We start from the raw sequence: 22,866 nt of genomic DNA, 5'->3' as shown, positions 1-22,866 counted from the left end.
TCCAAATGTCCATTATTTAAGGAATGTTTAAACAAAATGTGGTATATCCATATAAAGGAAGATTATTTAGTCATAACAATGAATACTGACACATGTCACAGCATGGTAGAACCTTGTAAATATTATGCTAAGTAAAAGAAGCTAGATGCAAAAATGCCACATACTGAGACCATTTATATGAATGTGCCCCTTAGGCAAATCCATAAAGACAGAATGTGGAGCTGGGTGGCGGTTTAGAGTGACTTTTAACAGTTGTGAGGTTTCTTTTTGTGTGAATGAAGATGTTTTGGTAATTAGTTTCTCATGGTTGTATAACTTTGAGAATATACTAAAAGCTACTGCATTGCATACTTAAAAACTGTGCATTTTGTGCTATGTGAATTACATCTCAATAAATGAATTTAAAAGAAATATAACACTTTTACAGCACAAAAAAGAGAAACTTAAAATATGTAACTAAATATATACCACTGGGTAGCAGCAGCGCCGGGGTTCATGCGGAGCACTTCCTTGAGCATCTGCAGTTTTCACAACAGGCGGAGATCTCTCTCCTCTCCACCAGCTGTAGGAAATCTGGCTGAAACTACTGAATCTGCAATGGAGAGACAATGCTGTAAACTCTTTATTGGTGGCTTAAATTTTGAAAGAACAGAAGAAAGTTTGAGGAACTGTTGTAGAATTTGAGAGAGGTTCAATTATTTGCATATAGAAAGGCCAGGACTCAGGAATGATTTGAGAAGGAAAAATGATTTATTGACGGCCGACCGGACTCGGGAGCTTTCTGTTTCAAACCTGAGCCCTAAACAAGAATTTTGAGTTCCTTTTATACAGAAAGGTAGGGTCAAATTGTTCTTTGTTTCAGCGCTCAATAGGCTTGAATTAGCATCTATCTTCCACATCCTAGGTAAACTTTTAGCATGTACTTCATACGTTCTAGATAAGCTTTTAGCACATTTGGTTTGCATTTCCCTGAATATTTAATGTTTATAGAGTTTGCGTTGCTAAACTGTTTCCTGGGATTGGAGTTGTTGCCATGGTCACTAAGGGCAGAGCTGCAGCCTCTTACCATCCCACACCCACAGGTCACAGACAGCTTAGGTTATCTACAAAGAGATGAAGAGCCTCCCACCCATAGCCCACATCAGAACTACTACGAACAATGGGGAAGACCTACAGACTGTGTGGTGATGCGAGATCTTACAAGCAAAAGATCAAGAGGATTTGGTTTTGTAACTTTTTAATTCATGGCTAAGATTGATGTCGCCTTGGCTGCTAGACTTCATTCAATCGATGGGAGAGTGGTGGAGCCAAAATGTGCTGTAGCAAGAAAGGAATCTGGAAAACCAGGGGCTCATGTAACTAAAGAAGCTGTTCATTGGTGGAATTAAAAAAGATACCGAGGAACATCACCTTAGGGATTACTTCCAGGAATAGGGAAAAATTGATACCATTGAGATAATTTCTGATGGGCAGTCTGGAAAGAAAAGGAGCTACTACTTTGTAACTTTTGATGACCATGATCCTGTTGATAAAATTATATTACAGAAATATCATACCACCAATAGTCATAATGCAGAAGTAAGAAAGGCTTTGTCTCACAAGAAATGCAGGAAGTCCAAAATTCTAGGACTAGTTTCTCCTCTAGGCAGACTAGGCAACTTTGGTTTTGGAGATTCACATGGTGGTGATGGAAATTTTGGAACAGGACCAGGGAGTAACTTTAGAGGAGGATCAGGTGGATATGGAAGTGTTCTTGAATTTGGAGATGGCTGTCATGGGTTGGGAGGAGGACTTGGAGGTGGCAATTTTGGAGGTAGCCCTGGTTATGGAGGAGGGTATGGTGGGGGAGGACATGGATGTGGTAACCAGGTGGGAGTTATGGAGATGGTTAAGACAACTATGGAGGAGGAAATGATGGAAGTGGAAGTTACAATGATTTTGAAAATTATAGTCAGCAACCTTCTGACTATGGTCCAATGAAGAGTGGAAACTTTGATGGTAACAGGAACATAGGGGCACCATATGATGGAGGAAACTCTGGTCCAGGAGGCAGTAGTAGAAGTGGGAGCTATGGAGGGAGGAGCTGATATTGAGCTTCTTCCTATTTGCCATGGGCTTCACTGTGTAAATAGGAGACGATGAGAACCGAGAGGTAACAGAACAACTTCAGGTTATTGAAATAACAATGTTAAGGAAACTCTTATCTCAGTCATGCATAATATGCAGGGATATGGCACAAGACCTCAGAGCAGGTGCAGAGAGCCATTTTGTGACTGGATTGGATTATTTAATAACATTACCTTACTGTGGAGGAAGGATTGTAAGGAGAAAAAAATGCCTTTGAGACAGTTTCTTAGCTTTTTAATTGTTTTTCTTTTTAGTGGTCTTTGTAAGAGTGCAGAAGCATTCCTTCTTTGATAATGTTAAATTTGTAAGCTTCAGGTAACATTGAAACCTTTTTTAAGATTTTCTCAAATTCTGAAAAGTGATTAGGATCATGGTGTAATAAGGCAATGTTTTCCATTAAATATTTTAAGTGCATGTGTAGAGTTAAGAAGCTGTTGTACATCTATGATTTAATTAAATAATTTTAAAGAAAAAACAAAAATTAATAAATATGTATATCACTACATATCTGACTATCTATCTATCTGTCTGTCTATCTATCTATCTACCTACCTACCTATCTAAGCAGTTAGGAGATAGGGGATCCCAGAATGAAATAAAAAGCAGAATGGCATAAAATAATCAAATATGTAATCTAAAATACCTTTAAAAAAAGTTTTAAGTTAAAAAAAAAAGGAATCCTTAGAGAAAGAGCTATTTCTTGGACTGTGGCAGAACATATACAAAATGGCCTCAGGCATCTCATAACACCAGAAGGTAATGGGGTGTTCAAACCCCACACTCTCACAAAAACTAGAATAATTTGATCAAGAAAATAAAGTCTTATTGGAATAAGTTAAATATTTATGGGCCCATACATGTAAAAGCAATTGATTGAATAAATAAATAAATGCCTTGTGGAAGAGAATTATACATAATTTATGGAGATACTATCTCCTCAGGAGAAGGCACACAATTCATTGCTTCTTAACTGTTGGCCATGCATAGTGACTTAATTCCAAATGATGCAGCATGAAAAAGGGACTTGAGAAGTAACTTAACAAAGGAGAAATTTGACAAACACTACCTCAGCAAAACTGTCAAGGTTAATATCAACAGTGATAATTCATATTGGTACAAGGTACCTCGGATATGATGGGATGAGAAAGCCACTTTTACTTCTGTGGTATATTTCTCTGAAACCCATTATTTCAGTGTAATTGTGAGGAAAGCATCAGACAAGTCCCAATTGAGGGGCTTTCTACAAAATGCTTAACCAAACTTTCAAGGTCATCAAAAACAAGGAATGTCTGAGAAACTCTCATAGTTCAGAAGAAGTTAAATAAAATCTGGTATTCTAGATGGGCCTCTGGAAAGTAAAAATAGGGTATTAGGTAAAAAATTATGGTTATCTGAATAAGCAATGCACTTTATTTAATTAATAATAATGCGTCATGTTGGTTCATTTATTTTAACAAATATACCATACTTATATAAGATGTTAATAACAGAAGAAACTGTTGATGGAATATATGACTACTTTCTGTCTTATCTTCACAATTTTTCTATAAATCTAAAACTGTTCTAATATAAAAAGTTCATTAAAAATCATAAGAAAGAAGATTTTGGATTAGGGTTAATCAAAGAGCTCTTAGAATTGACACTAAAAAAACAAACAAACAAACGCTATAAAGAAAAAACAAATACATTCTCCATAAAGGAAAAATTATAAATGGGACTCAATCAAAATTAAAACACTTGTTTCATGAAAAACTTGGTGAAGAGGATGAAAAAGACTAGCTATGCACTGGGAGAAAGTATTTGCCAGGTACACATCCAACAAAGGACTTGTATCTAGCGTATGTAATGTACTTTTAAATCTCAACAGTAAAAAATAAAATCCAATTAGAAAATGGGCAAGAGTCATGAAGAGAAACTTCCCTGAAAATTATATACAAATGGCAAATAAGTACATAATAAGATGTCAAATCATTAGGGAAATGCAAATTAAACACATAGTAAGATATTACTGTACACCCATCATATGGTATTCTAGTTTGCTAAAATTTTTCGAGCAGATGCCATAAAATGAGTTGGCTTTTCACAATGGGAATTTATTAGTTTGCAAGCTTACACTCCAGAGGCTAAGAAAAGTATCCAAATCAAAGCATCATCAGGCAATGCTTCTCCCCAAAGACTGGCTGCTGGTAATCCTAGACTTCTCTGTCACATGACAGGGAACATGGAGGTGTCTCCTGGCCTCTTCCTTCTCTTCCAGGTTTCCTTGGTTTCAGCTTCTTGCTTCCATGGCTTTCTCTCTCTTTGTCTGATTTTCATTCTCTTATAATCTCTAGTAAGAGGATTAATGCCTACCCTAAATGAAGTGAGTCATATCTTAGATCCTATTCACCAAAAGATTCTATTGGGTCTATACCCACAGGAATGAATTAACTTTTAAAACATGGGTTTCTGGGATCTATACAGCTTGAAACCATCACATATGGCTAAAATGAAAAATCAATGATAATATCAAATGCTGGAGAAAATGCAGAAAGTCTGAATCACTCCTACATTGCTAGTGAAACAAAATCGTACAGCCACTGTAGAAAAGAGTGTGTCTGTTTCTTACTAAGCTAAACATGTGTTTACCACATGACTCAACAATTACACTTTTAGACATTTATCCAGGAGAAAACAAAGCTTATATTCATGCTAAACCTGTACATGAATCTTCACTGCAGCTTTATTCATAATAGCCCCAAACTGGAAAAAACTCAAATGCCCTTTTTCAAAATATGGCACATCTATGAAATAGTAGTCAATAAAAGGGAAGGGCCAGTACTATACATAACCTAACATTTCCCTTCCTATCAACATTCAGATATTTATTTCAGTCCTCTTAATTACATTCGCAATTTTATATTATATAATATAAAATTTTTTTTAAATAACCCATGAAAATGGCACTGTACAAACAGTGAATCCTTAGTTAAACCATGGACTATAATTCATAGTACAACTCTAAAAATGTGCTTTTCATCAGTGGTAAAAAATGCACCAGACCAATGTAAGGTCTTAGTAATAGGAGGATCTATGAAACCTGTACTTTATGCATGACTATTCTGTAAACCCACAACTTCTTGAATAAAAATAAATGAATAAATAAACTAAGTAGAGAAAGAAAGAAGGAAAGAAAGAAAGAAAGGCAGGGGGAAGAGAAAGAAAGGTCAACTGACTCATACAACTAATTAGGCTGAATGAAAAAAGTCAGTGTGAAAAAGTTACATATTGTATGCTTCCATTTATATAGCATTCCTTAAATGACAAAATTAAAATCATGGAAACTAGATCAGTATTTTCCAGGGGTCAAGAAGGAAGGCAAAGAGGGAAACTGATATGAAAGATAGCACAAAGGAATTCTTGTGATGAAACTCTTCTTAGCCTTGAATATGGTTGTGGCCATGTGTCATAAAATTGAATAGACCACATATACACATACAAGATGTTACTATTTGGGAAAACTGGTTGAAGAGTGTGAAAAAACTTCTATATTATTTCTTATAACTTAATGTGAATTTGCATTTATCAGAAAAAAATATCAAAGAATAAATTTATCCAAAGATTGTACACTGCAGAAAAGAAAATTAAGAAATTCACAAGAAAATCAACAAAAAAAAAAACACATAAACTGAAACATAAATAAAACAATAATTTAAAATAAAACATAGTCAATAATCTAATATATTAGATCCCAGAAGGAGAAGAATGAGAGAATAGCTTAGAAATAATATTCAAGTAGTTAATTGCAAAGATTGTGTAATCTGATAAAAGACATCAGTCCTCACATTAACAAAGCTCAAGTGTCAGCTATTACAGGTTACATGGATGCAAAGAAATCCATATGTGGGTAAATCATAGCATAACTACTGAAAACAAAAGGAAAAAATAAGAGCAAGAGAAAAAAGACATTTATCATTTATTATGTTAATTTATCACCACAAGAGCAACAGTAAAACTTAAAATTCACTTTGAAATAGCTATCAAATAGTTTAGATGGAAACCTAAAGTCAATGGAACTTCTTTAAAACTGCCAGGCTAAAATTTTAATACTTAGGGAATATATTTTTTATACATGAGAGTAAAATAAAGATATTTTCACAGAAAGAAAGAATGAGGGAATCTTGCTGGTAGTTCTTCATTAAAATGGAAACAAAAATGCAGGCAGAAGGAAAATAATCCTAAATTTATAAAAGGAAATGAAGGAATAAATGAAGAACAGAGGAAATATTAACTATGTGAGTAAATATTGTCAATATTTTCTGTTTCATGACAATTATACTATTTGGAATTTAAATTATACTGACATTCATGGCACCAATCACACAAAGGCTGGATGAGAAAACAGGCTTCAAATATTCTATGATTATTGATGGAAAATTCTCAAATATTTAGAAATTAAATGGCATGCTGTTTTAGTTGACTAGGCTGCCAAAAGGCAATATATCAGAAATGGGTAGGCTTTTACAATGGGGATTTATTAATTTACAAGCTTGAGCTCTGAGACTATAACAATGTCAAAAATCAAGGCATCATCAGGAGATGCTCTTTCCCTGAAAACTGGTTGCCAGCCATTCTGGACTCCTCTGTCGTGTGGCAAGGAATACATCTGCCTCTGCTGGTTTCTCCCTTCTTTTCCAGAATTCATGGTTTTCATCTTCTGTCTTTCGTGACTTTCTTTCTGTTTCTGTGGGTTTTTTCTCTCTCTGTATTTATCCCATTTATAAAAGACTCCAGTAAAAGGATTAAAACCTACCCTGGGCCATGCCTTAATTAAGTAACCTAATTAAAATACCCCACCCACAATGGGTTTACACCCTTAGAAATGGGACCAGCTTTAAGAGCATGATATTCTGCGGTGCATACTATCTCAAAATACCACATGCAGTTTTAAATAATCCATCGGTCCAAACAGAAATGATAACAAAGTTAGAAAATATTTTGAATAAAATTAAAGTTAAAACACAATGTATCTAAGGGAGTGAGATACTGCTAAAGCAGTTGCCAATCGAAATGTACAGTAGTAAACACGTTTTGTAAAGAAGTCAGCTCTAAAATTAAAGATTGAGGGTTCCATCTTAAGAAAGAAGAAAAAGAAGTATAATGTAAACCTCAACAAGCAGGAGGAAAAAATAAAGAGGGGAAATCAATAGTATTAAGAACAGAAAAATATTAGAGAAAATCAAAGAAACCGAATGTTGGTTCTGTGAAAATATCAGTTAAATTAATGAGTCTTTTGCCAGATTGATGAACAGAAAAGAAGGCATAAATCCCTAACTTGAAGAGTAAAGGAGATGGGGCATCACTACAGACCTTAGAGACGCTAAAGGTGTCATAAGGGAATATTGTGACAATGCTATATTCCTCTAAATTTCACAACATAGATGAAATGGAAAAGTTACTAGAAGATGAACTGCTAAACCTCATTCAAGTCAAAATAGATAAACTGAATAATCCAATATCTAATAAATAAATTTGATTTATCATTAAATACCTGCCAAACAAAAAAATCTAGGTCCAGATAGTGTGGTGATTTGGAGTTTTTAGCCAAGAAAACCATGTTCTTAATCTTAATACATTCCTTTGGGTGTGAGCCTAATTAAAATAAGACCTTTTTTATGAGGTTGCTTCAATCAAGGTTTGGCCCAAGTGAATGAGGATGGGTCTTAATCTTATTACTAGAGGCCTCCTAAAGAAAGCCACAGAGAGAAAAGCTGCAGGGAGCAACTAGAAGCTGGAAGTTAATGGAACTCAGAAGAGAAAGGAGAAGGCATGACCCAAGGACTGCTGGCAGCTGACCCCAAGTGTCTACAGTCTTCTGGGAGAAGGCATTATCTTGCTGATATAACAATTGCAGACTTCTCTTAGCCTCAAATCCATGAGCCAATAAAATTCCCATTATTTTAAGTCAATAAAAAGCAAACTCCTTTAAAATTCTCTCTAATAATATTGGCATTAAAAGAAGGAAAATTGAGATTGGAAGAAGAAAAAGGGATTAAATAAATGTTAGAAAGAAATAATTTCTTATCATTTGGCTTTAGAAGTACTAAACAGAATCCAAATGCATGTGGGCTTTGGAATATTCCCAGATGCTAGGGAGAGCTAAGCAAAAATATTAGTGACAAGATTGACAGAGCCAAAAAGAATGCCCTCATGTGCCTTTATGTCCCAGAATAAAGTTATGGATAGAACTGGTGCTGTGCTGTCCTACATTTCATCTCACTGGTGAATGGGAAAGTGGATTTTTACAGGCTTGCCTCCATGTTTTAGACAAACAACCATATTTCTTCAAATCCAAGATGTCCCTAAGTGCAAAATGCACCACCATATTTTGTACCACTGAGAAGAGAAAAAGCAACAAGTTTAACCATACTACTTGCTAAAACTATGTCTACTTATTAAAAGAGTGACTTTAACTTCCAAATATAGATTTCTATTGTATATCACATAAAAAGAAAATATGTGAAAAAAATGATAAGATAACCCAAAAATCTCTTCCCATATTTGGAATATCTTGAACTACTTTTTGCCTCTTAGTCTTTGATATCAAGGATTTATGCAAAATATTGTTTTACAAATCATTGTGAGTCTGTATTTCTTAAAAGAAGGTTCTGCTATTGTCTCTGGAATATTGTTCCAAGCCACTGATGCCAATTTTGTAAACCTTAATGCTGATGCCTTATCAGTCTTTACACATGGTATCAATGGAAACTTTTCAGAAGACACCCAGAACTCATATTCTTTTCTCAGATACTGTGGCAGTTTGATATTATTTATGAATTCCAAAAAGAGGGTATAGATTACGTTTGTAAATTGGTCTGTTCCTCTGAGTATGATACCCTTTGATTTAAATTCAAAGGTTTTAAGTTTACTTAATTAAATCAATTCAGGGCCATTGATTTGGTCATGCCAGTAGGGCAAGGCTCGGGGTTGAATCCCTGCCCCCTTGGGCTACGTAAACCGACACTAAATCAAGAAGAAGTTACAGGAAGAAAGAGAGCTCCGTAGACATGGCAGAGGGGAGGACTTTGATCCTGCAGCCCAGCAAAGAGATGAGCCATTTACTTGATAGTTTGCATGTGAAGAGAACAGCTGAGGAAGCACAGAAAGATACAAAGCCTACGCCATCCTACAGTTGAGATCAGAAGAAGCTGGGCCCATGGAGCCTTAGAGGAAGAAGGAAGGAGAGACCTGGCCCACCATCTTACTTCAACACGTGGCGATTGACTTGGGTAAGAAAGTAGCTGTTATGGCACCTTGAGTTGGACTCTAGGGCCTTGTAACAGTAAGCTTCTACTCCAAAGAAAAGGTCCATGCAGGTTAGGGAAGCAAGCTCATGACCATTTGGACAAGGGAACTCAGGGATCCCAGGGGCTGTGAACATGGTCCAAATGAGAGGGAGTGATGGCTCTAGCAAGCATATTTTTCTGCTGCCCATGACTCCCTGCCTATGGGCAGTGATATGAACAGAGAAGGGTCAATGTGGAATCCTCTAAAGTAGGGGCCCCTCTTTATCTCTAAAGGAGTACTGCTCATACCAATTAGTTCTGTAGGTTGGAAACACTAATTACCTCACTGATTTATTATGAATATGAAAGGATATCAGAGATTAGAAAAAAAAGAAAACCTACTACCATGGTAAGAGTTACCTTTCTCTCTCCTTTCATTACTTAACTTGGAATCTTTAATTCCTCATATATACAGTGGCACTAATATTAGTTTGAATTCTAAGTATTGGTATAATTAGTGCTAGTATATAAAATTGACTTTATAAAAGATCCATAAGTAGCATAAATGATAGTCAATATATGGGACACTAAACTGAGGAAGAAAATCTCAGCTTGGGGAAACATATATGGAATTCATAGGTATTTAGAAGTTTCTGATATAACCATCTTTATACTTAACGTTTCATATTACATTTCTCTCCATCAGGTAACCTAGAAACTGGCACTGTTTTAGTTCTAGCCAAATCTAATAATATACAAGCCAAATTTGGAAAACATACCAAAGTTGTAACATATCATTTCAAATAATATGTGTCAGGAAGGCTTCGGTTGTTGCCAATTCTCAGATATTCTGCTTTCTCTTGGCCAGTATAAGCAGATGGCATCTTGCATAGAAGCTGGCTAGAGAAATGTAATTGGAGAAGAAAGTCCATGTGCATATTATTTGAAAACTGTGAGAATAACATGATATAACATGGTAAAACAGGGGTCATGGTGGAATCTTAGGCTCAGTGGGAGGCATCAGAAGAGTTTAATACTCTTCTTAAAACAGTCCTTAATAGTGTGTTTTTCCAGTCAAGACACTCTTACCTCCATGCTCATGAAACATTCGGAGACCCTCTGATTTTATTTTTACATCAGCTTTATTCAACATCCCTACTGCCATTATCGCCAACCATTTCCAAGAACATCAATCATAGTAAATAATTATTTCTAAGAAGTGTATCTTCCAGAGTTCATGAAACTCAAATTTATGGATACTCCCCAGAGACCTGTATCTTAATTGACACTTGATCTAAAATAAACTCAGTTGTACTGGATTTTGCGTTGTTAAATTGAGAAGGAAACATGCTAGCTTTTGAAATAGTTAATATATCTGATATGTAACTCATTGGGTTGTAGGATAGAGTTTAAGGAAAAACTTTGAGATACAAATAGGAACAAAATAATCTCTGACATGATTTTTAGTTTGTCACCGAGCCCAGCTTTCCCCAACAAATACACTCTTTCTCTTAATTTCTTTATAATGAGGAACCTTAACTACATTGCCCCATCCCATCCAGCCAGGTTCCAATAACATGTCGGTATATTCTGAAATAGTAAGGAAATATGGCCACAGCATACTTATTTGAAAACAAATAAGGTAAACATATAATCCATTCTTTTATTTATGACAAAAGGACTGCTAGTGAGAAATAGTTCTATATATGATTACTTTTTATTTTTTGAAAAGAATAATTGCTCTAAAATTGAAACCTGATATTATATTTAACAGACAAATCTATAGCTGTCTGTGGGAAAAAGTGATTTTGCTTTTCCCAATTATCATCTTCAGAAACACATAACATGGAAAACTGTAAAAGAATAACAAGAAGTCCATTATTTGTACACAGTTTAAATTAAAAATAAATTTAAAAAATAGAGATAAACGTCAAGAAGGGACCATCACAGTATACTAAATTATATGATGGCTTAGCTGCAATTTTTCTCCATATAACATAAGCAAAAACTTTAAAATATTTCTCAAATAGGTTTAGAGTAATGTATTCTCAAAGCAGGAATTTAGGAGACAATTAAATGGATATTTTTAGGGTACATACATTAAAGGACCTATTTGAAAAAGTGGAAAAATATGTGTGAAGAGATGCAGAGTTTTGTGAGAAAGATGAAAACTGGGAAACAAAAAGTAAAGGAAAAGTGGAAATGGTATAAATGAATAAAACACAATATCAGAGATGAATTTGTTGTCTTGATACAGCTGAAGAAATAATAAAGATATGTTAGGCTATATAAGTAATCTTACATGAAACACAAAGAGAAAAGGAAGGAAAAAACAACAGAATAGACCATTTAAAATCTGTAGAACAAAATCTACAGATCTCAGTAATTAGAATTTTGTAATTAGACATTCATGGGAAAGAAAAGTGAGAATGGGGCAGAAAAGAATATATGAAGAAATAATACCTGCATTTCTGAATTTCAAGAAAATAACCACTCACAACCTAAGTTCAATGAATCTCCAACAGGATAAAACAAACAAACAAACAAAGAGAAAGCAAAGTTCAGTACATCATGGAAAAATTGCTGACACACAAAAAGGGAGAAACATAAAAGCAGTCAGAGGAGAAATAACAATATATAAAGAGAATCAGTCATAAAAATGATAGGTTCTTTCACATCAGAATAATGGAGTCCAGGAGAAAATATGAAAATGCCTTAAACTGATTAAAGAAAAAAATTCTCAAAATCTATATCCTTCAAAAATTAAAGTGCAATAAAGAAAATTTCAGACAGGCAAATATTGAGGTAACTTATGACCAGACAAGCTGCATTACTAGAGATATTGAAGAAAGTTCTTCAGAAAGTGGGGAAATGATAATAAATAGAAACTAAGATCTACAGGAAGAAATAAAGAATACCAGTCATCATAAAAATATCAGGAAAAAGTGAATGCGTATATTTCTTTAGAAGACCATTGGTTGTTTAAAGGAAAAAAAGTAATGTGTGGTGGTTTATGATCTTAGTTGACACAAAGTATACATCAATAAAAGCATACTTTGTGGTAACATGAGGCTAGATGTACATATACTGTTCAAAAATAGACTATAATAAGTGAAAGATGCATATTGTAATATCTTGGGCAACTACTAAAAAATAATACAAAGAGATAAAACTGCAAAGCTAATAGTGGAGATAAAAAAGGATACCAAAGCATACCCAATTCATCCAAAGTGAGCAGGAATGAAAGAACAGAGAGCAAAGAATGGATAATTCAAGTAGAAAATAAATGGCAAGATGATAGACTTAATGCAAACCTATCAATGATCACTTTAACTATCAATGGACTAAACAACCTGAACAAAATGGAAATATTTTTAGCTTGAATGAGATAGGAAAACAATAACAAACAAAATATAATAAGTCATTTTACAAATAGGTAGTCTTTAAACAAAAAGTCATAGACAAATTTGAAGCAAAAGAGTGGAAACCTATAAATCATGCAAGCACTAAGCAAAAGAAAGCTAATATGGCTATAAATAGTATCAGACACGTTATTTTTTAAAGATTTATTTATTTCTCCCCCCCTCTTTGTTTTTGCACTACTGTCTGCTTTCTGTGTCTGTTTATTGTGTCCTCATCTTCTTTTTTTCAAGGAGTCAAGGGAACCAAACCAGGACCTCCCATGTGGGAGGTGGCACCCAACGGCTTGAACCACTTCCACTCCCAGACAAATTATTAAAGATACATGTGTGGGAAGGGTGGCCATGGTGGCTGCTGGGTGTGGGGAATGGGAGGAAGAGATGAGATGGGGAGGCGTTTTCGGGACATGGAGTTGTCCTGGGTGGTGCTTCATGGTCAATTACGGGACATTGTAGATCCCCCCAGGTCCCACTGGATGGAACGTGGGAGAGTGTGGGCTATGATGTGGACCATTGACTATGGGGTGCAGTGATGCTCAGAGATGTACTTACCAGGTCAATGGATGTGTCATGATGATGAGAGAGAGTGTTGCTGTGGGGGGAGTGGGGGTTGGGGGGGTGGGGTTGAATGGGACCTCATATTTTTTGAATGTAATATTTAAAAAAATAATAATAATAAAAAAAGAGATACATATCAATTTTAACTGTATACATATATAATAATAAAGATTGTGACTGTTTGAAGCAAAAATTGACAAACCTAAAGGGATAAATAGACAAATCTACAATCATATTTGTAAACTTTATAACACAATTGATGAGAAAGTAGGCAAAAACTGGTAAGCATATATAATACTTTAACAGCATATCAACAAACTAATACTAATCAGTATTAGAGAAAACCTTACCTGACAACTGCATAATATACATTCTTCTCCTATAGAGAGAACATTTATCAAGACAGAGGGTGAATAAAACAAATATCAAATTCTAAAGGAGTGACATGATTCAGAAAATATTCTCTGACCACAATAGTAATAAATTATAAATAAAAAACAAATTATCTAATAGATTCCAATATATTTGGAAATATCACACTGAACCAGGAAATAACTTAGAGATGATAGAAGAAATCACAAAGGAAATTAGACTATATTTTGAATTAAGTTCAAATGAAAACACATGTGAATTTGTAATTTGTTGTTATTTGCAATTAATAACTGCAAAATTCATAATTTTAAATTCTTACATGACAAAAGAATAAAAGGTGACAAAACCAATAACCCATTTCTATTTTAAGAATTTCTGAAAAGAAGAGCAAATTAAACCAAAAGTAAGTATAAAAAAATGTGAGTAGGAGCAGAAATCAAAGAAATGGAAAACAGAAGGACATTTGAGAAAATTCTACAAATTCAAAAGTTAGTCCTTTAAAAATATAAGTAAAAATATAAATTCCATTAAGTTTCATAAAATACAGATAGAAAAAAATTTCCACATTAGGAATGAAAGAGATTTTACCACTATAACCCTGAAAGAAATTAAAATCTAATCAAAGGATATTATGATCAACTTTGTGTCAATAAAACCAATTAATACAATGAAATTGGTCTGCCTTAAAAAGCAAAACTGATGCTAAATAAACAACTTTTTAGGAGATAATCTGAATTCATAGTCCAAAACATTCCTTTACTGAAAAACCAATTCTTTCATAGTGAATTTACTGAATATTTAGTTTGATAAAAACAATGCCAGTTTTACATCAATTCTCTCAGAAAATATAGAAGAATGAGTAATTATCAACTCCTTTTATGCAGGCAGATAACAGAACCAGAATATAAGTAAAGACCAATGCCCCTCATGAATATTGGTAAATCGAATCCAGCATATATGAAAAGGATCAAGTGAGGTTTATCCCAGGAATGTGAGGATGGTTTAATATTCAAAAAACAATCAATTTATATTGCCACATTAACACATTAAATGGGGAAAATACTACAGTCATATCAATAGATGCAGAAAAAGCATTTGTTACAAATCAATTGTGGTGAAACGTGAACAATTCGATTTCTCATGACTTTGTCTAGTCAAGTGATAGCTATTTTGCTACACAAGATGTCACTTGAGGCAGCCATCCATCACGGCTCAAAGAGGCTGGGACGTCAAAATGGTTGACCATATATCTGGTATAATGGTGATTAGTAGGAGCCTGGGATCGTCCAGGATACTGGGATACCTTGCATCCCTTTTCCATTTAGTACTGGTCTTTCTTCCCATGGTCTGTCCACATGGTCTCCCTGCATGGTCCCACCAGGTTGTCTATTAACCAGAGTAGCTGGACTTCTCATATGGTACCTCAGGGATCCCCAAAATGCAAAAATGGAAGCTATCACAACTTCCTGAGTCTCTAGTTGGCACAGCGTTATTTATGTTAGATTCATTTGGCTAAACTGAGTCATAGTGTCAGTTCAGATCCTCTGTGGCCATTGGGGAGTTATGAGGACTACAGAAGAGTAGAATACTAGGTTCATTGCAGATCATCTTTGGAGTCTAGCTATGAATTTACATGTACCCTATCACTCAGCAACTTGAATCTTATTTACTTATCCAAGAAAAACGAAAACTTACAAAATGTTCATAGCAGCCCAGGTGCACATCAATAGGACACTGTTGTAAATAAATTACAGTGTATTTGTGACATGAGATACAATAAAAAGGAATTAAATACTGAGTCTAAAAATATCGTGGAGGAATATCAAAAATATTGAAGCACCACAGAGGAAAGGAGCCAGGCACAGAACAATACATACTGTATGAACTGCATTTATTATGAAATTCTAGAATACTAGTAATAATATGTGGGAATAGAAATCAGAGCATCAGCACTGGGGATGGGGGGAGGCAATGATTGACTAGAAAAGGTCATAAAGGAACTTCCTAAGGTAATGAAAATATTCTATATCATAATAGGGCAGAGAATAACACGGATGTATACATTTGTTAAAATACTTGGAACTGTATGCAAATTACCAATTTTAAATCTTGAAGTAATAAATACATACCAAGCTTTCCTTATTACCATTTACTCATTCTTTAAATAAAATGCAGTTAATTCAGGAGACCCAATCAAAGACCTCCTGTATATCTGTGTACCTGCATGTATATTTTTGTGTTGGTGTGTGTAAGAGAGACAGAGAGGGTGAGGAAGACAGAAGGACAGAGAGTCAGAGAAGGAGAGAGAAAAAGAAAGGCATTGAGTAAAATAGAAATAGACAAAAATAGAAGGCAGCATTAAAAACTGTCTTGGTCCTATTGTTGAACTGGAGGAAAGTTACATGAGTCTTTATTTTCCCACAGGGCAAAGGAAATGTACCTACTAATGAACCCAAGAGTACTAGCCTTTTCAGTCAGTGAAGCAAAGCAGGCAAATATAGTTAGCAACGAATGCAGAACTTCTACCCAGGAATGTCTAACTGGATATCTAATAATACTCTCCACAAAATATCTGAGATCTTTACACACGTCTTCCTTCCATCTAAGTCATCTTCACCTTTTGCATGTCAAGAATTCCCAGGTAGAGTACAGGAAAAGAAGGCTTGAAGGAAGCAATAGACGGTCGCATTACTATTTTGAGCTGTCACAGCTGCAAACTTGTTCAATGTAACTCCCCAGGGAGTGCTACTCAGGTATGCAAATGAATTCCAAATGTGACATTTGCCAGTGTAGAGAGAGGAGGACTGGGAAAGCTGAGTGACTGCCACCAAGCTGTCTGATGGACTGAGTCAGATCACTGAGGACCCAGTGACCATTGATTTCTGCCCCTCTCTCTCATCAGAGTGACCTTCTCCAGGGAACGAAGAAAAGGAGGGAAGAAGGATGGAAGGACAAAAGAGCATCCAGGGGAAAAGCTAAAGTGCTTCTTTCTTTTTTTACACTTTTTAAAATTAAATTTAATAGATCACAAAGAACGCTACATTAAAAAACATTTAAAATACCATAAAAAACACGAGGTTCCCATATAACCCACTCCCCACCCCCACCCCATCATTTCTGTAAATTGTATTTTTTTGAAGATATATACATCAGACAAAAAAAAATGTTACATTAAAAAACATAAGAGATTCCTGTATACCCCTCAGCCCCCCACCCCACTCCTCCCACACCAACAACCTCCCCCATCATTGTGGCACACTCATCGCACTCGGTGAACACATTTTGGAGCACAGCAGCACCACATGGATAATAGTTTACCCTGCAGTTCACACTCTCTCCCAGCACATTCTTTATCTCTCCCTCTTATTGTGTCATTCCCTTCACCCTACCCAACTCAACACCACAGAGTTCTTCAAGCAATTCCCGTGTAATGTTGTTTTCCTTTTTGTTCAAAGAGCCCCCTGCTGTTATTAAAATGATGCCTTGAGAGCAAAAGATAGAACTTACAGATGTATGACTTTTGTTAAAGTATTATCCATCCACTATTTCTTAAGTCTGTGTATATACTAAACTATGTTTTAAACAATACAATCTATGATGATACTGTATCTACGTTTGTTCTCTAAGTGTTTGCTACAGCTTTTGGCCGGTACAATTCTGACAGAAAAGGTATATTAGAGAATTCTATAAAAGCAACGTAGACTGAAATGAGGTAACAAAGATATTTTTCTCTAACTTCTTTAAAAAAAAAGAAGTAGAGAGCTATCAGTGTAATTCAGGACACCTTATTTAAATGTTTTGCTCTCTGGGGGCTTCAGCCAGTTTTTCTATGATAAATGAGACTTGTTCAATTAGTAAAAATAATTAAAATAGAAGACATATGTCTGTTGAGAGCTTATTATGTGCTAGGCATCATGCTAAGCATTTACGTAGATAAAACCAGAACCCACATAGCAACTCTGTGGGAAATAACTACTGTTATCCTGAGGAAAATCTGCATAAAGTGTTGACATTGGAATATGCATTTCGTTTTAAAGAATATATTAAATAGATTATGCCTATTTAAATCAATATTGTATTCAAATAAAAGGTTACTGAAACCACATATCATTGTTTGAACTCCTGAAGCTACACAGAATCAGTGAGGTATTATTTTAATATATGGAAATGCTAATTACTCCGTGCATTGAGAGTCACATTGAATATCTGAAACTGCATTTTCCAATATCAGTGGAATAACAACTAAACAGACATTTAATATTATTTGACTATCTATTAAAAAATGCTTCATTCCATTTCACTGCATTTCGTGCAGTCCTTGTTTAATAACATCATTGATCTATTTGCTTATGCTATTTATTGACAAATCTTTAAACAGGATTTGATACCAGCTTGTTGCTCTGCATATAGAACATGTTTGTCTTAGGAACTAGTTCTTATTAACCTGGTTACTAAATTTTCACGTTGACATTTTTGTGGAATATAGTACCATAAATGAAATGGAAACATGTAATATGTTCAGTGCTTCTGTAAAACTCAGTAAATATGGTATTACTTGAAATCAGTGATTGGTGACTCGAACATGGGCAGATAATATCCTGCGGACTCAGCCAAGGTGACACTATGTGACTAAAATCCCAGATTATATAATATTCTTTGAAATGGCATAGGAAATTTTGGGGGTTTAACAAATGGGAAGAAGTTGCACGAAGGTTATAGTATAGAGAGATGTAACTATTTGTGCTGTTGAATACATCTAATAATGAGTTGTCTTTTTACTTATGAAAATAAAAATTAATTTTACTTACAAAAAAATAAAATAAAATGATACTCTTTTCCCACATGAAAATATTTTGGTGGATGTGAGGGAACAAGAGAGAGGAAGGGTAAAGAGTAATTAGTATCAGTAAAAGGGATGGAGTTGAAACAGAACTTCCCAAAGACGTTCAAGGATGTAAAGTCTAGAATGTGTTTCTTTCTCAATGTTTCTGTCCTTTTAATCTTCTCTGTCTGAACTGGCCAGGCTCATACTGCTTTAGGAAAGCAGATTTTTAATACAGAAGAATTATAGTCTCTTAAACAGAGAAAGCAGTGATGAAATAGTAAGAGCAGAACAGATGGGAAATGCATTGCTGCTAACTTTCTCCTTGGGGATTTACACTCTGATGCCCATTACCCCTTGGAAATTCTCACCAAGCTTTTATTTTTTTAAATGCCATTCTTCAGTTGCATTCAGCTTGAGGTAGAATTTAGTTATGGTACAGAAGACTCAGAGTGTTATGGGCTGAAGAATAAAATAGATTTTCATCCATAGTAGATTCTCTACATAATAAAAAGATATCACTATATAGATGAAAACAGGGTGAAGCTGTAAATCCCATTTTAAGGACTCAGATTTAAGGCTGTGCTTAGAAGACTCTTTCAATGGGTCACAAAATGGCTTGTAAGAATCAAGTGCATTGTCTCACACAAGGACTAAAGTATAAGAGGACCAAAATAAAAAAGGATGTGACTGTTGAAACTCGGGTGAATCCCAGTCAGATCCAAAGGGAAACCCACAAAGTTTAAGAATGTAGTACAATAATGTTGTATAAAAGAAAATTCCATAACAAAGTTGGATTAAAGGGACAGAAAAAGTTATGTTTAAAAGAAGTTTCTGGTTCTCCAAGTTTCTATGACCACGAAACAAAATGAGAGCCACTCAGCTGCAAATGCTGCACTTGAACTATATTTTTCTATTTTTCATTTTAATCAACTTTTTGCTAAACTCTTTTTATCTGGATTCTTTTAGTACTATGAGAGTTTGGGATAGTTCATACCTATTCATATCTCTCTCTCTCTCTTTCTCTCTCTCTCTCCCTATCTATCATCTATCATATATAGACATTTATAAATAGAATTCTATTGCCCACATTTCCTACAATTATAATCCATTCACCTGCTGATGTAAATTTTGTTGGCTTGAGCTTGTGATTATTGGAAATTAGAACAGCTGTGAGCATTAATGTTTAAATCTTTCTATGAACATGTATTTTTTTGTCTCTTATGTAAATGCTTGGAGTTGGAACACTTGGTCATACAATGAGTGTACAGTTAATTTTAAAGACAAAGACAAAATGGTTGTATACTTGTACATTTTTACAGCAATGTGTGAAATTTCCAGTTGCTACACATGATTTTAATATTTCTATTAAAATTCATTATCTTCTGATTTTTTTCATTCAGTTCTACTGCATTTGCTCATCTGCTTGCAAGCATGAAGTACAGTTAAGATTACAATTTAAAGTACATAATGACTATAGCGAGAATTGTAACAATAAGAGCTATAAATTTATTGTATCCCTCTTGCATTACTGCTGCCCATTACCTGCATCAATCTCAACTCATTCTTTCATGGATATATTAAAATGCAAAAACTGGAGTATAGAAATGAAAAATACTCGCCACAGCATGCATAATAATAGGTATGTGCACCTGACAATGAATAAGAAGCCCATAATCCTGGGTACTGAGCCCAGCTGGTGCCTTCTTATAGAAAAAGCTCAATATATATGGTAGGAAAATTTCAAAAAAAGTGCAGCAACATCGTGTCATTTGGTGTGGGATAATAGCTTTTTACATTTCCACTGGATTCCTGGATATCACAGCCCAATAATTGCTATTCATAATGATGTTCAAGTCATCAAATTAAAAATACATGATCCTTCTACAATGTGAAAGTTTAGTAAACCAACTCATTCCCATTTTCCATACATAAATTATTGTGAAATATTGCATTAATTAATTCAAAGATACAATAATAATGGCACTGTAATAATATATTAAAAACAGCAAGCAGGCACTCTTTCGGTAATAATTCACCATTTCTTATTACTAACTATACTAAAATCATAGCCATGCTCTAAAATACTGTAAGAACCATAGATTAGACAGTTAAACTAATTTCTGAAAATCTTTATTCAACTTAAAATGCTTCTTGAGATATAGACTAAATTTAATTCAGTGGTAGTTAACATGATTAAAATAAAAGTGCTTCTCATATCAATCAGCTTTAAAGAGGGATTGTTACTAACTTACACACGTTTTTAGTCAATTTTATCCCACTTTAGCCCATTTTATTTATTTTATCAAGAAATTTTAAAACAAAAGATTGTACCAGAGATAGGGGAGAAAATGTAAAGGACTTGAATCTAGAATCTATAAACAACCATATACTCCTATCTATAATTTGAAAACAAATATATATATAAATATATATATATATGTATACACAGAACTCAACAATGGAAAGAAATAATTCAACAAAAAAGAGACAAATAGAAAGTTTACGAAAAGTGATATATGAATGACCAATAAGCATTTGTAAAGGTATTCAGGGAAAGACAAAATAAAACCATCATGAGATATCACTTCATACACAAAACAATGTCAAAATTAAAATAATGACAAAACCAAAGTTTGAAAGAATGTGGAGCAACCTGATCTTCCATACCTTGTAGGGGGGGAGTGCAAAATGATACAAAAAACCTGAAAAAGTCTTTGGGTATTCCTTATAAAGCTAAATATATATCTACCTTATGACCAAACAATTTTACTCTTTTAAGTTTTGACCAAAGAAAATGAAAACAAAATGACCTAAGACTAATGCAAGATTATTAATAAAAACACTATTAATAGTAGCCCAACATTGGAAACAACCCAAATGTTACTCAACAGGCAAATGGCTGGAACAAACAAACAAGAAGCATAAAATGGAATACAAATAAAAAACATACTCCTGGCATATGAAACAGCATGATGAATCTCAAAATAAATGATCTGAAGTAAAAAATCTTGGTATTTATATAATCAAAACAGACAAGATTAATCTATGGTAACAAAAATCTGAACAGTGATGAGAGAATGAATGAAAGGGGGAACTAGGGAAACTCCTGAGGTACTGGACATAACCTATATTTTAATTGAATGATGTTGATACGTATTACTAGATGGATTTTAAGAAATTAATTAAATTGTAAACGTAATACCTGTGCATTTCACTGCTTTAAAGTTTACCTCACTTAAACAACATTTAAAGCTTTCAAACTCGACAAGTAATACTTATTTATATTCATTTGGATAAGTCATATCTCTGGGGGTTGTTGGTTTATCTAACATGTTATCAAATGATTCCTGCAATTTTAAACTACAGTGATAGTAAATTGGTGACATAGAAGCATTTTGGGTGATAAAAACAGCAAGTACAGAAGTTGAGAGACAGGTGAAGAGGAAAATATTTAAAATCCAAAGAAGTCTAATGTGATTGGATTATAACGAGTGAAGAGAGGAGAGCAGGAGGATGATTTAGGGATGCTAGTCAGAGACAGACAGGGAAGTACTTAAGTGTGGCAGTTTGCGATTACTTATGAATTCCCAAAAAGAGAGATTATGTTTGTACATGGTCTCTTCCTCTGGGTATGATCCCCTTTGATTGTATTAGAGTCATCTGAGATGCCTTTGATTAAATTACCTCTTAAGATTAAGGTTTTGCTTCAACCACGGCAGTAGGGCATAACTCAGGTTGAGTCCCCACACCCTTGGTAGGCTGATATAAATGGCCCCTCACTCAAGAAGACACACAGGAAGAGAGAGATATAGAAGAGGAGAAAATTTGGTCATTTTGGTCCTACTTGTGACAGAAAGAGAAGGCTCAAATAGCTAAAGCCCCGGAAAGAGAGATGAGCCATTTGCCTGATAGTTTGCAGCCAAAGAGAACAGAGTAGCTGAGAAGGTCCCAGAGACCAAGCAGAGATCGCCCGCCATCTTGCTTCTACATGTGGCACCTCACTTTGGTGAGAAGGCAGCCTTGTGCTGGACTCTTTAGGGCCTTGTAAAGGTAAGCTTCTACCCCAAATAATACCCTTTATAAAAGCCAACCTATTTCTGGTACTTTTATCAGTATCCCTTTTGGCTGACTAATACAGTAAGACATTTAAAGACATCCTGATAATAGTCCCTATATGCATAATCCAAGGTATGCATACACTATGTTGTAAATTCAATTACCATTCTGACACAGGTGGCAAAAAAAGTGACTGAAAGTTAAAGACCTGCTTCTGAAATTGTCTAGAATAAGTCGACATAAA

The 22,866-nt window shown here is 34.5% G+C and overlaps 1 pseudogene; it reads left to right on the top strand.

The window, feature by feature from the left end:
• Window positions 1–597: 597 nt before the first annotated feature.
• On the top strand, window positions 598–2,087 carry LOC101434780 (heterogeneous nuclear ribonucleoproteins A2/B1-like; annotated as a pseudogene).
• The last annotated feature ends 20,779 nt before the right edge of the window (window positions 2,088–22,866 follow it).

This window comes from Dasypus novemcinctus, chromosome 28 (genome assembly GCF_030445035.2).
Source record: "Dasypus novemcinctus isolate mDasNov1 chromosome 28, mDasNov1.1.hap2, whole genome shotgun sequence".
In the NCBI taxonomy this organism is placed as follows: domain Eukaryota; kingdom Metazoa; phylum Chordata; class Mammalia; order Cingulata; family Dasypodidae; genus Dasypus; species Dasypus novemcinctus.
The sequence above is the reverse complement of the archived record's forward strand: the minus strand, read 5'-3'. Positions and strand labels throughout refer to the sequence as shown.